We start from the raw sequence: 17,211 nt of genomic DNA on the forward strand, positions 1-17,211 counted from the left end.
ACCTATATTTACATTACTTACATAAATTGGGTTGATGCAGGCCTACTGCCTCCTGCCATACAGACTATTCTGTTTGTCAGAATGCTTGTGATGGTGTCAGTTATGCCTTGTTATGTAACAGTTACATCCCATTTGGTCAACTGAAGTCTTTACCACCTATTGATTTTGTACAGAGTGTAGATAGAGGCTGCTGAACTATACACCTGCATTACTTACTGTTGATTGTATGGTATCCTGTGGCCCAGTCTGTCTTTACTATTGTACAATTTGAAGGGCTTGGCCTGGACACCAACAGCTGTGAACCTTTCCAGACTACTGTATTAGTATAAGTGTTTCACAGTTGCATTACTCTGTTTATATGGATGTCAGTGTCTGAACAGCTATATTACATGGCATATAGTACACAAATAAAGGTTTTCCATTTCTGCAAACCTCTGTGTGGTGTTTTATCCTATGACCTCTCTGTGAGTATATGTTGCAGGCAATGATTGTCATTTGTATGGGTGGCCCATGCAGTGTCCAGTTGTTAAGGTGTTAACTGTAGGCATAGTGGCTGTTCCATACTTTGTGCACCTTCTACATATGTATCTTAGTGTACATATCTCTGCGTGTGTATGTGTAGTCACATGTATATATATATATATATATATATATATATATATATATATATATATATATGTGTGTGTGTGTGTGTGTGTGTGTATGTATATCTGTATCCGCATATATGTGTCTGTGTATATGTATCCTGGGGATGTTGATAGCTTCCACATTTTACATTTCCTATGGGAGCCAGACTGTACTGCATGATATGTTACCAATACCAGCCTGACATCATACAGATGGTATGTAGTACTGTTAACATCTTGTGCCCATGTCATGTCAGGTCCTAGTTATGGGATCTGCAACACTTGGTAGTGTATTGCAGGGCAGACGTGTTTGGCTGTGGGGGGTATACCTATTCATACAAGATGTATATTGTTTGGGGCCTCTGTGCATGTCGACATATATGGTTTAGTTAATCTACCATTGTTATCTACAGATGTATGGACTTATATACCTATATAGATATGTATATCTGCTTACCTATATATAAATATGTCTGTATATACCTACATAGATATATCTGCTTACATATATGTAACCTGCTGTGTATATGTAGACATATAGGTGTAGTCATATATATGTGTCGATGTATGCATTTGCATGTATATATGTTCATATATATTTATATATATGTATATATTTGGTTCCCCTTCATATGATTGAATTTCTCTAAACTCGAAAGTCAGAGACTCGAAACCAGAATCTCAAATTTAGAGAAACTCGAACATATGAAAGGGACAAAAAAAATAACACCTTTCAAATGTTTTCACAGGGGGGCAAAGCCCCCATGCACCTCCCACATGGGGGGCTGTGCCTCCCACACCCCCCCTACTGAAATATACCTACGCCGAGATCACACTATAGTGAAGGAAAGGGAAATCTCCCATTCTAAGCTATATACGTAAGTGCAAAATGGAAGATTTTCCATTCCTCCACTATAGTGTGGTCACGGATCACTCACATTTAAACTGCTAGGTTGTAGGGGGACCTGACTCCCTGCAATAAGGTAAGTTAACGTTTTTATTTTTTTAAACCTAAGGCTCCCATTCACAATTTCCAGTGAATGGAAGTTTGAGATTCTGGTCTCGAGATTATGAATTTCGAGCTTCCATCCATTCGATCTTGTCAAGGGGAACCATATATTTATATATATATATATATATATATATATATATATATATATATATATATATATATAAATGTATTTATATCTACATATATAGATATGTTGTATCTGTTTAGATAATATATTTACACACAAACATACATCTAAATGTTGGAATACATTCTCTGTACTGTTGCATGACTGAGCTGCATGATATGTTTTTGAAAACATCAGGGCTATGTATATTGGGCATGGCTTAGTGGTAAATCACTTTGTCTATGGTGTGCAAGGTCCTGGGTTTGAGCCTTGCAGATACTATTTATTTTGTTGCTGGGCAGAACATGGGCCGGTTGGACACAGAGTGATCAAGGCACTTTAAAGCAGTTGTAAGCGGGTTTGTGCAGATTTGCGTGGAGGTAATTACTGCTAACTTCCGGTTACAATTTTTTATACTCTATTAGCTTCTGAATTGCTTAACCAGTGTAGACATTGCTTACCCCTGCACAAACAGGCTTAAATTTGCTTACTGCTGCTTAAAAGTGCTTACTCCCACTTACCCCTGTGCTAATTTCTTTAAAAGAAAAGAAAAAGGGGTTGATAGGAAAGTGGTGAAAAAAGGGGCACAAAGAGGGAAAGACATTAGGGAAAATAGCCAGGGATGTGCAGGAAGGGTGTAGGAAAGGTATACAGCTGCCCATTTCTTCTATAGCAACAGCTGTGCATATACACTGAATTTGGAGGTAGATTTGGACACTCAAACCCCTGGGAGAGGGGTGAGGACAACAATAATAAGTTGTGATGCCAATCAGACCGGATAACATGTGTCCAGTGGACAAGTGTGTGAAATGGACAGCTATGTATGGGGAGAGATTTTTTTGTGGGAACAGATTGCCCTTTTTTTTTTCAGGTGAGAGTGGGATGTTGGGGAGGAGTAGTAGGTATATTTGGGGAGGTAGGCTGGGTAGGTTAACAGACAAGACAAACAAGACTCATAAAGGGGCAGTATATGACACATGTGGTGGGTAAACCCCTTGATGGGGAGGGATGTTGGGATATCGGAAGCCCATAAGCCCCCTAGTGGTAACAGTGGGTCTGAGGTCCCTACCCATGTGCAGTCACCACTACACCTTCATAGCCCCGAAGGTAGCTGTGCTTGGGGCTGAGTCACAGAGCCAGGCTGACTCTCTAATCCTGACATGCAGCCCTCGAGCTGGCATAGAAGATCACCAAACTGCTGGTTGATCTCTCTACACACCACGACCCTGACCTGATGACTGGTGACAGGTGCCTATCCATGCCCACTCCCGTGGGGGCGAGCCCCATCTCCTGAGGCAGTTCAGCCTGAAGGTGGTGCAGGACCAATGGACAGGGAGGTCCCAGGTTGGGCCCCAGACAAGCTGATGCCCGGTGCCACGGCCAGCTGAGGTGGGACAGGTGGGTCCGCTGGGACCAATCTTCCCAAGCATGCTATAGTGTTTAGATTTCATCATTATTTGTGGGTTAGTAATAGTCAACACATTCCAGGGTTAGGTATAACAGCATGCAGAGATATTCCCATTAACCCAGACACCAGACGCGGAACAGTTGCATAGCCAACAGAACACATGCATGTATGGGACCACAGTGGTAATAAGAACAGCATGCAGGTACATTGATGGCACCATGCCACCAATGTTGGAATAATTCAATATAGCACATGCATGGGAACCATCAAAATATTTATCAAACAACTGGACATTATGAGAACATACATGTCATTACATACCGGTTGGGCTGGGTATGTTGATTATTGGTGGAGATATGGTGGGGGGGGGGAGATGTCAATTAGCAACTAGTATATTCTTGCAGTCCACATTACTTTCCTAGTCAGTCCTGTTATCTGTACTTTACAAATCTTACTACACTACCCTATAGCCTTAGCTTGGACAGTGATATGACTGTCGTCATCATTACACATGAACCAGTTTTACCTGCAGTGTACACCTCTTACCTGGTATACCTGTGGCGGGAATGTTTGTTAACACTAACTAACTGTACACATACTCCCGGATTCCAAGTTGTTTTGCACATAGCTATCCAACTCTTTCTGCACAAACTTTGGCCATGTGGTGACCACATGCTGGTGTGCCAGGCCATATCTAGAATATTGCCCTCTTCCACCTTTAGTGACCTGACAGACGCATATACATGCTTTCCTACACAGTTATATTATGTAGCACAGTGTGTGTGACAGTGACCAGTGATAGTTTATTATTCAGAGAAACTGCAACACTCACAATTCCCTACAATACCAGAGTGAACAGTACTAGTACAGATTATAATGGTCTGTATTTCTCAGCACAGTGTTCGTATCCAATGTACCTGTGGGAGCAATGTTTGTCAGCACTACCTGACAGTTGCCACACAAAGTTCCAGATTACACTTTAGTATTATGCACATACCTCTCACTCTGTTACTGTACACACTCTGGTCACAGCTTGACAACATGGGACTCTAGATAGGACATACCTGAAATATTACTCTCCTAACAGTTTTGGGGGTTGCTACAGTGACAAGTCTGTTCTCATGATGTTTGACAATCACTTGTATTCCCTGTTTGCTGGCTGAAAATCTGGGCTCATCCCTCAGACTTACCAGGGGGACAGGGGGACAGGCAGCAGATATGGGCACATATACTGGACATTCTGGCCTCATCTGTACAGTTGTGGGGTATGAATCTGTATGCAGCCTAATTCTACTCCCAGGATTCAGACCATGGCTGTGTCTGCTACAACTTAAACACTGTCCATCACAGTTGTGTCTGCTATATAGATATTACTGTATATCTCCTATCTGCTTTCTGTTTTATTAATCCCCTGTGTTTTTGCATTCTGACCTTGTATGACAACACTCATGCAGATTTTCTAGACAGTTATATGTTGTAGGACAGTGTGGGTGGCAGTGATGTGTAATACCTCATTATTCAGAGCAACTGCATATCATTCTTGTATTTCTGGACACAGTGTTGATATCTGACAGACCTGTGGGAGGAATGTTTATTAGCACTACCTGAATGTTCCCACACACAGCACAAGATTCCACATTACTATTATGCACATACATCTCACTCTGTTACTGTACACACTCTGACCACAGCTTGACAAGTTAGGGTGTAAATGGGACATACGTGGCTTTATAGTCACATAAGATTTTGGGGAGTTGCTAGTGTGCCAGCTTTGTTCTCATATATGTGTGTCAATCAGTTGTATTTCCTGTTTGCTGCCTATACATGTGGGATCATCCCCCTAATTTCCCAGGGGGACAGGTTGATAGGTAACAGATATGAACTATTTTACTAGACATTCTGGGCATATCTGTACAGTTGTGGGGTATGATTCTGTATGCAGACTACTACCACTGGCAGGATTTGAACCATGGAGGTGTGTGCTAAAAAAACAACAGTTCCCATCTCAGTTGCATGTGCTATTTGGTTTTTGTTGGCTGCATTTTCCCTGTTTACTATCTATGTGTCTCTCAGTTGTACTAAATGGCCTCTGGGGATTACACCTGTCATATACAGGCATTCCTACACATTCAATTTATGGTGCACAGTGTGGGTAACAGTGGTTAATACTACAGTACTATTACATGATTGCATATCTACATTACCGTATGATACACATGCAGCCCAGCAGTTAGACCTGTTTTGTCAGGCTATTACAATTTTATTGATTTACAAACAATATGATACTCTTCATGCCATATTCTGTAGTGTATGCAGTACTTGCCTTGAACAATACAGTTTTTATACAAGCAATTAATTTACTGCTACTTTTATTTCTATTTCCTATGACAGTAAATGCATGAGTATTACTGAACTGCCTCGCGTTGCAACCTCACCAGGCAATTGATGTGGGCCTCCTGGTTAGAGGCCCACTCCATTGCAGCTGTGGGGGGCAAAAGAGGAATACTTATCCATACCTATCCATGATATACCTGAGCTGGCAATTATTACACACATACTGGGGTGATACTTACACACAACTGGAACATCCCCTGCAGCTCTAGCCTCCTGGAGCCACTCCTCCCAGAGGTCCCCCTTATAACGCTTCATGTCAGCATAGTGGTGCCTGACCTGCTCACCAGTTCGGGGTATGCCAGTGGCACTAGTGAGGTCACAGGCGAGATGGTCCCTGGCCTCCGCCTTATATTGATTGCCCTGGTATTGGCCCTGCAGCAGTCTCTGACCATGGTCTTTACCTAGGAGTCCTGCCATGACCTTGGACTTCTGGCTGCACCAGCACTGTGTCCGGAAGTGCACACCTTCTCCCCTTACTGCCATAGTGCCTGTAAGGGGAAGCTACAACCAGTTATGAGATGTATTCCCACCTCTTGGGTTTAAGCAGGGCCGATTTCCCACACTTTTCCATGATTGGCCGGTTTTGAAAAGGCTAAGCTATGGGCAAACCTGCTTACCTAAGTTTGGCATTGTTTAAAGGGGGTATAACACTGGGTACATTGAGTTAGCTGGCCTACACATTGCTTACATATTTTAAGCTGGCCTGTGCAATGCTTAGCATTGCTTACATTAGACTTTGCATTATTTTTTCTTTTTGGCATTGATTTCTTATTTATTACATCTTATATATCTGCCTGGTATCCATGATTAGTTTGTACATACACTCTATGAGGTCCTTGTGTTTTATTGGGGACTTCGACACTCTATTACAATTACACCTCACTTCTGGGCTTACTGCTGTACTCTAGTTCACATAGTTATGTTACCTAGTAGGTTATGGAACATATGACTGCACACTGATTCCTGTCACAGGTTCATTTTGGTTTTACTATGGTTAGGATTTGTTTGCTGATACCTCATTCTTCTGTACCTCTGTGACAGCTTGGTGGTTAACTACTGTGACTATGGTGTATAGGGTCCTGGGTTTGAGACCTGCATGGTTATTTATTTTGTTGATGGGCAGAACAAGGGCCGTTGGATGCAGAGTGATTAAGGCACTTTTGAGCAGTTGTAAGTGGGTTTGTGTGATGGTAAGCACTGCTAACCTGCAGTTACATCTGCTTAACCAGTGTAGGTATTGCTTACCGCCGCACAAACTGGCTTAAGCCCGCTTACTACTGCTTAAATATGCTTACTACTGCTTATTTATGCTTAAACCTGCTTACTAGTGCCTTATTCATTATGACACTGACACCTCACATGTGCATTTACTGTAGTATTCCAGTTCGTGAAAATATGTTATTTAGTGGGTTGTGCAACATAAATATTACTCATAACGTGCTTTGCCATGTAAAATGGAATGTGCTGCAGTGGGACTCGAACCGAGAATGCCTGCTCTGCTCACTACACTATTGCTATGCTGCTTCATTTACATATATCTTCCTTGTTATCCTCTTCAGCCATTTAAGCTGTATTAACCATAGCTAGGTGATGGGCACACCCATGCACCTATGGTTAGCGTTAATCGGATTAAAAAAAATAATAAATAAGTGTTTCTTCATTTCATTCATGTATACTGTTGCTGTTGTACACAAGGGGGACTGTTGGTGGGAATATGCAGTCACCTATGAGTGGTCCCGCTCATTTCATACCCCTTTCTGCAGTTCTTCATTGCGTGTGCATGTTTATTCTGAGAGCTCTGCTGTCAGACATGCCCCCTGCACTCTTATATGCTCCGTGTAAGCCTAGGAGCTTTGGCAGCATGCCTCATTTTTATGCATGGCATGCTGCCATCCTGCTCCTAAACGGCCATCACTGTGCAGGACTAAGCTAGTCTTGGATGAAGGAATAGTAAATCTGGGGGAATGGATTTCAAAATATTTAAATCAAGTAATCTGCCTTTCTTAAAAAAAATATGTAACACTCATGTTTAATACTTTAAAACTTTAAAAATGTTTACAACTTTGTAACTTTATGGGTAAGAACACTCTTCATGGATAATTCATCATTAATACCTTGGTGGTTCTGTTGCACTTAACAAAATCTGCCAATGTAATTTCTTATATTCTAAACTTGTCTCCCAGTTACCACCTCTTATACTTCTGGGAACTTTTTCCAATATGTAGAATAGGAGCTACTTGAATCTATTACACTTATTTGCAAGTTTATAATGGTCATTGGTGACATCACCTTTCATACTAACATAATTGAGCTGATAGATTTTCACCCGTAACATCTGTTCATTTTTCCTACTGTTAGAAAAATATGTATTAGTATATGTATTAGTAATATGCTTAGTGCATTTAAGGTTTGAAAAGGGTTAACACATTTATTCTATTTCACATTGCATAAATCTGTACAAACTGCAGAAGCTTTCCAATCTTGTATTGTCATGAAATATGCGCAGTTATAATTTTTGCTTATGCTCTGGAAATTTACAGGGAAGCAGATAATTTCTGCTTGTGTCAGGAAAATAATAAATAGATGCATCACTTGTATTAATGTTATGAGATTTAGACAAGGAGTTCCACTTATGCTGTGAGTAAAATACACAGCTGCAAAAGCTATTGATAATAAGAACAAAGACTGCTTGAAAATATATGAACTGCAATCAGAGTTTACTTGTGTCTAAGCTAGAAAAGTACCTTGAAATGTAACACATGTATTAGAACTACACAATAGAAGCTTGTAGCGGGCTAAAGCCCCCAAGGTCAGGTTGTTTTTCTCAAATGTTTTTCATAAATCCAGTCATGTCAGCAGAAAATCTGAGTAACATCTGCTGTAGAACAATACAGAAAGTTGTGTTTAATTATGTCAACTATAGAAAGCAACGTTTTGTAGAACAGTATAAGAAGAGCATACTTCCTGTTAGTAGTTATGCAAAATCCTGTATGTGCATGTTTTTGTTTCCTTGCTGCAAGTAATAAAAGGTGCCATACCTGAACCTTAAGTGAATTGGTCTTTGAAGTTTTTTCCTTTGACAGATTAGTCCTTCGGACCGGAAAGCCTCACTTCGCCTCGGATCAGCCGGGCCAGGTGGCTTGAAACCGTACGGGGAAGAAACAACATCGGTTCATCTTATTTGAAAAGCCCTCCGACTGAATTGTCATACAAAAGAGGCCAGCCACTTTCTGATCTGTGACTGAAGGATGGGTTTTCACGAAACAGGCGATCAATCACGAAGGCTCAGATAAGATGAATCTACTTTTTTCTGTTTTAGATCAGGGACTAGATTTGTATTGCTTTTGTCAAGACTGTATTTTTACAAGTCAGGGACAGAAAATATTACTGTCTTGTCATAGATCAGGGAAAACAGAGTAGGTAGGTAGTCATTCTGAAGAGACTATAACAAAATCCGTGGTACCACGTTAAAAATAAGAGAAGTTATGTAACGATTAAAAGGGTAGAACAAAATGGGTAATAATTGCACTAAAAGACCCCAAAATCCACCATTAACCGAAGACGCAAAATACATGCAGACGCAGTGCACTGATAATATTAAATACTATTCAAAATGGGTTAATAAGTATGAATTCAATGGAAAATTGGAAAAATCCTCACTTATCAAAATTGTCAAACAGCTCAAGACTGATTCCAAAGGTTGGGTAAAAAAGCAACGCCAATTAGGAATTTCTCAGACACACAGGTGGATTGAAGAAGTAAACCATAGGGAACAAAAGAACAACAATTCAAAAACAATGTTTTTAGACAAAGAGGACAATAACTTAGTAATGGCATCAGCACCTCCACCTCCCTTACCAGAATATGAAGCAAGTGTACAGGTTAGTCCAACCCCACGATATCCTGTTGTCAGTGAAAATAGAGGCATTATAAAAGTAAAATCATTTATTAGAGATCCCATCGGGACCAGGTCTCGAACACGGGCAGGTAACTCAAAAAGAGACATTGAGTTGTATCAAATGGTTAAGAATTCACGGTCTATGGGTGAAGAAGAAATATGTCCACTCATAGAAGTACCTAATCCTCAGGCAGGACAGGAAGGCCAGGACCCAACTATTCTAGTGTATAGACCCTGGACTCCGGAAGGTATCCGGAAAGCCACTGAGGGAATTCCCCATCCAAAAGTTAATTTTAGAAAGTTCTCAGAAGATTTACAAGGAATGAGGCTGAGTTATAACTTAAACGGAGAAGAGGTAGAAAAAGTAGTTAGACAAATTGTGAGACCAAATTGGCACATGATTAGTGGCAACTGGAATCCTCGTGATGCTGCACACAGACCCCTCCCACATAGCAGAGAGAGCTAGACAACAGAGTAAAAGGTCTTACAGACCGCATCTCTGAGAAATGGAAGCCTAGGGCAGACTGGACTTGCATTAATCAATGCATCCAACAAGAAGGTGAAACTGTTGACAGATATTATGCCAGACTATTAGAATGTTTTAATAACCACTGTGGAATGCAGGTTCCTGAAGCTCAGACACACGATTCCCCACATGAACAGCAGTAAAAGAATGCATTTTTGAAAGGCAATATTGCACCCATAAGCAGTTTTATTGCAAAACACATGGTAGATCATCATACAAGCAGGTTACAGTCATTACTTGAATATGCTAGGCATGCCGAAAGGCATTTTAATAGCAAAAAGAAAAAAAAAAACCAAGTATTTTCTGTAGAAGATGGAGCAGAAGTTTATGTAGTACAGTCCAGGGAAAAGGGCAAGAAAAATGCCCAGGGAAACAAACAATCTGATCAGCGATCAGAAGACTTTGAAGGGCGAAAGAAAAGGGGTGAATGTTTCAAGTGCGGTAAAAAGGGACACTTGGCAAGGGATTGCAAGAAAAACAAGAAGGCAACGACGGAAGATAAGGAGGGTGAGGACTGACTATATGATTGTCAGGAATCACTAGAAGGGGATAGCGAAGAAAGGACAAATGAGAATGTGATAGAAGGAGTAGAGGATGTGACAGAAGAAATAGAGGAAGTGCAGGAAGTTACGGATAGTGAAGAAAATGAAATATTGGATTTAGCTTGATTGAGCTTAGAGCTCTATTTAGCAGACACAGAACCAGAAGTTATACTCTTGGTAGAAGGGAGGGAGGTTAAATTTTTGTGTGACTCAAGGGCATCACGAACCCTGATACATCCCTCCAAACTTGCCAGAAACCTCAGAGTCACCTGATTACATACTAGTAAAAGCAGCTAATGAACAGCTGTATCGGGAGCCCCTCTCCCGTAACATTGCAATAACTGATCCTGTTTCAGGATTGACCCATAAAGCAAAATTGTTGTTTCTGCAAAATTCCCAGTAAACCTCTTGGGCGGAGACCTTATGCAGCTATTTGGTATAGCAGTAGTTCCGACCATGCAGGGTATGGAAGCACAGCAACAAACTGATACCTTTGCAGTGCAATTGGAGGGTGAAGTGTTTTATTGGTACAGTCAAGACATGGTTACGACTGGTCCAACGACTATGACTGAAGAATTAATGAATATAGCCATCAGTAAGTTCCCCTCCCTTGACATTGACAAACAGCACCTGTTGCACTGTACTCTGTATTACTGCAACACACCAGGACCTGATAAAGAATATGAGCAAGAATTGTTTAAAAATTGTGCAAACAGATTGATATTACGTAATCTGTACTGGGACATGGAAGGGAACAGTGTAGCCAGCTGTTCATTGCCCCAGGAGTACTTTGCACTCTATAAATCTAATCAATTACCACATGTTTGCTTAACTAAGGACAAAAACAGAATGGGCAGACCTAGGAGAAAAAGTCATGAGATGGGAGAAACAGACAGAATTAGAACTGTCAGAACAGGGAATACAAATACAGAAGCTGAATTGGATAACTCAGACCCACCCAGCCATACACTTGCAGTCTAGCAAGATCAGCTGATTAGCACTCCTATTACAGGAGGAAGAGAATGCCTTACAGAATATACCAGAAACTCTCTGGTCAACAGGAAAGTCAGATGTAGGACTTATTCGTACAGCGGGACCAGTTACTATCACGCCAAAGTCATCATTTAGACCACAGAAAAGACAGTATCCCCTAAGAAAAGATGCAGAGGTAGGAATCAAACCTATTATAGCAGCTTTACTTAGGGAAGGTGTGCTGGTGGAATCTCCCAATTCATCATGTAACACACCCTTATTTCCTGTTAAAAAGGCAAATGGAGAATGGCATATGGTCCAAGATTTACAAGCTGTAAATGACGCATTTATACTGTACATGTTTTTGCACAACAGTGGAAGAATCAAGGAATGATAACATCTACTGGCAAACCTATCAATCATGCACAGTTTATTCTAGATCTTTTAGAATCTATTCAGTTACCACAGAAAGTAGCTATTTGTAAATGCACAGCTCATAACCAAGCAACAAGATAGGATTTCAAAAAGTAATGCGAGAGCTGATACAGCTGCAAAGCAGGCAGCTTCAGAAGCATTTCTTTTGAATGAGGAACTACAACCCTCTGAGATTTTAGACTTAGAAATGTTAAAGACAATGCAGACACTCACTACGCAAGTTGAGAAACAAAGATGGGAAAAACGAAGAGCAATTCTCAAAAAGGGGCTGTACATCTCTAAAGAAGGGAAACCGATATTACCATCTAATTAGTTTAGATATGCAGCTTTGTTGAGCCATGGCCAATGCCATGTCTCAACAGGGGTGATGGTACAGCTGGTGAACCGAGTGTTCACGACATATGGATTCACCAACTATTCTAAAAAATCTGGTGAACCGAGTGTTCACGACATATGGATTCACCAACTATTCTAAAAAAATTTTGTTTGATGTGCCATATTTGTAACAAACATCATGCACAAGGGGCATTAAAGCCCAAGCAAGGGAGTTTCCCTACACCACCGTATCCGTTTCATACTATCTGTATGGATTTCATAGAATTGAACAAATGTGAAAATAAGAAGTATTGTCTTGTCATTGTAGATATGTTTTCCAGATGGGTGGAAGCCTTTCCGACCAGAAATCTAGATGCAGCTACGGTAGCGAAAGTCCTTGTTAAAGAAATCATCCCTAGATTCGGCATTCCAGAAAGGATCTACAGTGACAACGGTACACACTTTGTAAACCAAATCATACAGCAGTTAAGTAAGCATTTTGGTATTTCTTTAAAAAAATCATTGTGCATACCATCAGCAATCTGCAGGGCTTGTTGAGAGGCATAATGGAATATTAAAGAATAAGTTAAGAAAATTAATACCAGAAACAGAAAAGAATCGGGTGTACTGTCTGCCCCTGGCACTGTTGAGCATGAGAACTGTTCCGACTGCAAAAGGATTGACTCCTTTTGAAAAACTATTTGGAAGGGCTTATTATATACCCCAGTGGAAACCTCTCATGCCCACAGACCAGGAAGCTGACTGTACACTAGCCGAATATATGAGAAATTTGTTGAATTCTAAACATCTGTTGCAGTCAAATTCTTTTTCAGATAAAGAACAAATCGAAATATCGGAAGTGGCAGTGATCCCAGGGAATTGGATCTGGGTGAAAACTGTTAAAAAGAAGAATTGGATGTCACCAAGGTGGGACGGTCCATACCAGGTGCTTCTTTTGACACCCACTGCAGCAGAGTGAGCCTTGTGGATCCACCTAATGCACTGCAAACTAGTTAAGAACTTTTAACTGGACAAACATCTTGTCACATGTCAAGAGCAAAAATGATAGAATCTAGAAAAATCCAAATAAAATTACTTGGAAAAGTTGGAGAAAACAGGAATGCAGAACAACCATTTCCTCAGAAGTATTGCATAATTATGCTAACTGTACTAGTGACAATAATCTTTTTGTTGGGGCCATTCCTTTTCCCAGCCAAACAAACTGAACTGAATAAACTTGAAGTGTTGCTCATAGACTGGCACCCAAACTTCAACACTTACCAGGCCATCAAATATGTGTATGCTGAGACTTTCAATGTTTCGAATTGCTGGATTTGCACAGCACTGCCGACAGCATACGTGGGGTTATTAATGACGTCAGTCCCATAGGAGTGAACGAGACCTGGGAAAACTTGATTTATGATACATCAACTGTTACATCACAAGATAAAATAGCATTGCACTTGTCTGTTCCACAAAAAGGGACTGTGTGTTTTTATAAAAATGATACTGTTCAGGTGGGTTGGAGCAATTGCAATGTGATTGTTCCTTATAGATGCTACACTAAAGCTAATAACGCAGGTTCTTATTGTAATACAAACTATGATTCAGTTTTTTGAATTGATGCACAAAACAATTGATGAAGTAAAACATGATTCTGTTCTTTATAAACAACTGTCTATAATTGATAGAAAAATGTTTCATGCAGGACAAGTGTATATTCATAGTAAAGTTACTACGAAAGTAGAGGATTGTTATTTTCTATGTGGTAGGAAAGCATACAAGTGGTTACCTGAGAATTGGTCCAGCAGTTATTTTTTGGGCTACCTGTTTCCAGCCATACGACACACGGCAGTCTTACCTCGAGGAAAAATTCGGAATGTCCGAGAGGTCGTCAAGAAACCCGTCAAGAAACCTGTAAATCCAGTGGGGCAAATCGATGCACGCTGGAAAAGCCATCATTCTGTAAGAGATAAACTGGCACACATGGACTTGAGTGACAGTGTTATATTGTGTGCAGGTATATTACCAGCATATGGAGCAGTGAAATCGATCTGGGAGCTGTGAAAACTGTCTAAACTTCTTGAAGTAATGAGCAGTGCAACTTTTTCCACTCTAGAATTGGTGACTGATGAACTGAATGCCATGAGAACTGTAGTGCTTCAAAACAGCATGGCTCTCGACTTCACCCTAGTGGCGAGAGGCGGTACTTGCGCTTTAATCCAGGAGGAGTGCTGTTCATATATTCCTGACCATAAACACGAGATAGACAATCACCTTGAGGAAATTCAGCAAGTGTCGGACATGACCAAACAAGGACCAAACCCACTGACAGACTTTTTCCAGAAATGGTTTGGGGGGTGGGGTACTATCCTAATCAACATCCTGATTGCCATTTGTGTAGAAATGATCCTACTGGGAGTATGTGTTTGCTGTGGCATCCCCTGCATGAAAAGACTGATCAAAGACCTTATAGACATGTCAGTTTCAGAAACCTTATATCAAGGTGCTGAGTTTGAAGAACTGTTAAAAAAATGAAAATGCTTTCATAAGTTTAAACTGAATGACTCTCTTAACTGCAAATCCTGAGTAGGAAGAGGTTAGGGGAAGAAAAACTGTTTATGCTTATTTTGAAAGTAGAATAAAAGTATTAAAAGGGGGGTAATGTTAGAAAAATATGTATTAGTGTATGTATTAGTAATATGCTTATTGCATTTAAGGTTTGAAAATGGTTAACACATTTATTCTATTTCACACTGCATAAATCTGTACAAACTGCAGAAGCTTTCCAATCTTGTATTGTCATGAAATATGCGCAGTTATAATCTTTGCTTATGCTCTGGAAATTTACAGGGAAGCAGATAATTTCTGCTTGTGTCAGGAAAATAATAAATAGATGTATCACTTGTATTAATGTTATGAGATTTAGACAAGGAGTTCCGCTTATGCTGTGAGAAAATACACAGCTGCAGAAGCTATTGATAATAAGAACAAAGACTGCTTGAAAATATATGAACTGCAATCAGCGTTTACTTGTGTCTAAGCTAGAAAAGTACCTTGAAATGTAACACATGTATTAGAACTACACAATAGAAGCTTGTAGCAGGGTAAAGCCTCCGAGGTCAGGTTGTTTTTCTCAAATGTTTTTCATAAATCCAGTCATGTCAGCAGAAAATCTGAGTAACATCTGCTGTAAAACAATACAGAAAGTTGTGTTTAATTACGTCAACTATAGAAAGCAACATTTTGTAGAACAGTATAAGAAGAGCATACTTCCTGTTAGTAGTTATGCAAAATCCTGTATGTGCATGTTTTTGTCTCCTTGCTGCAAGTAATAAAAGGTGCCATACCTGAACCTTACGTGAATTGGTCTTTGAAGTTTTTTCCTTTGACAGATTAGTCCTTCGGACCAGAAAGCCTCATTTCACCTCGGATCAGCCGGGCCAGGTGGCTTGAAACCGTACGGGGAAGAAACAACATTGGTTCATCTTATTTGAAAAGCCCTCCGACTGAATTGTCGTACAAAAGAGGCCAGCCACTTTCTGATCTGCGACTGAAGGATGGGTTTTCACAAAACAGGTGATCAATCACGAAGGCTCAGATAAGATGAATCTACTTTTTTCTGTTTTAGATCAGGGACTAGATTTGTATTGTTTTTGTCAAGACTGTATTTTTACAAGTCAGGGACAAAAAAGATTACTGTCTTGTCATAGATCAGGGAAAACAGAGTAGGTAGGTAGTCATTCTGAAGAAACTATAACAAAATCCATGGTACCACGTTAAAAATAAGAGAAGTTATGTAACGATTAAAAGGGTAGAACAAAATGGGTAATAATTGCACAAAAACACCCCAAAATCCGCCGTTAACCGAAGACGCAAAATACATGCAGTTGCAGTGCGCTGATAATATTAAATACTATTCAAATTGGGTTAATTAGTATGAATTCGATGGAAAATTGGAAAAATCCTCACTTATCAAAATTGTCAAACAGCTCAAGACCGATTCCAAAGGTTGGGTAAAAAAGCAACGCCAATTAGGAATTCCTCAGGCACACAGGTGGATTGAGGAAGTAAACCATAGGGAACAAAAGAACAACAATTCAAAAACAATGTTTTTAGACAAAGAGGACAATAACTTAGTAATGGCATCAGCACCTCTACCTCCCTTTCCAGAATATGAAGCAAGTGAACAGGTTAGTCCACCCCCACAATATCCTGTTGTCAGTGAAAATAGAGGCATTATAAAAGTAAAATCATTTATTAGAGATCCCATCAGGACAAGGTCTCGAACACGGGCAGGTAACTCGAAAGGAGACATTGAGTTGTATCAAATGGTTAAGAATTCATGGTCTATGGGTGAAGAAGAAATATGTCCACTCACAGAAGTACCTAATCCTCAGGCAGGACAGGAAGGCCAGGACCCAACTATTCTAGTGTTTAGACCCTGGACTCCGTAAGGTAGCCGGAAAGCCACTGAGGGAATTCCCCATCCAAAAGTTAATTTTAGAAAGTTCTCAGAAGATTTACAAGGAATGAGGCTGAGTTATAACTTAAACGGAGAAGAGGTAGAAAAAGTAGTTAGACAAATTGTGGGACCAGATTGGCACATGATTAGTGGCAACTGGAATCCTCGTGATGCTGCACACAGACCCCTCCCACATAGCAGAGAGAGCTAGACAACAGAGTAAAAGGTCTTACAGACCGCATCTCTGAGAAATGGAAGCCTAGGGCAGACTGGACTTGCATTAATCAATGTATTCAACAAGAAGGTGAAACTGTTGACAGATATTATGCCAGACTATTAGAATGTTTTAATAACCATTGTGGAATGCAGGTTCCTGAAGATCAGACACACGATTTCCCATATGAACAGCAGTTAAAGAATGCATTTTTGAAAGGCAGTATTGCACCCATAAGCAGTTTTATTGCAAAACACATGGTAGATGATCGTACAAGCAGGTTAAAGTCATTACTTGA

This window comes from Protopterus annectens, chromosome 3.part1 (assembly GCF_019279795.1).
Source record: "Protopterus annectens isolate FY-2018-M chromosome 3.part1, PAN1.0, whole genome shotgun sequence".
NCBI classification, from domain to species: Eukaryota; Metazoa; Chordata; order Ceratodontiformes; family Protopteridae; genus Protopterus; species Protopterus annectens.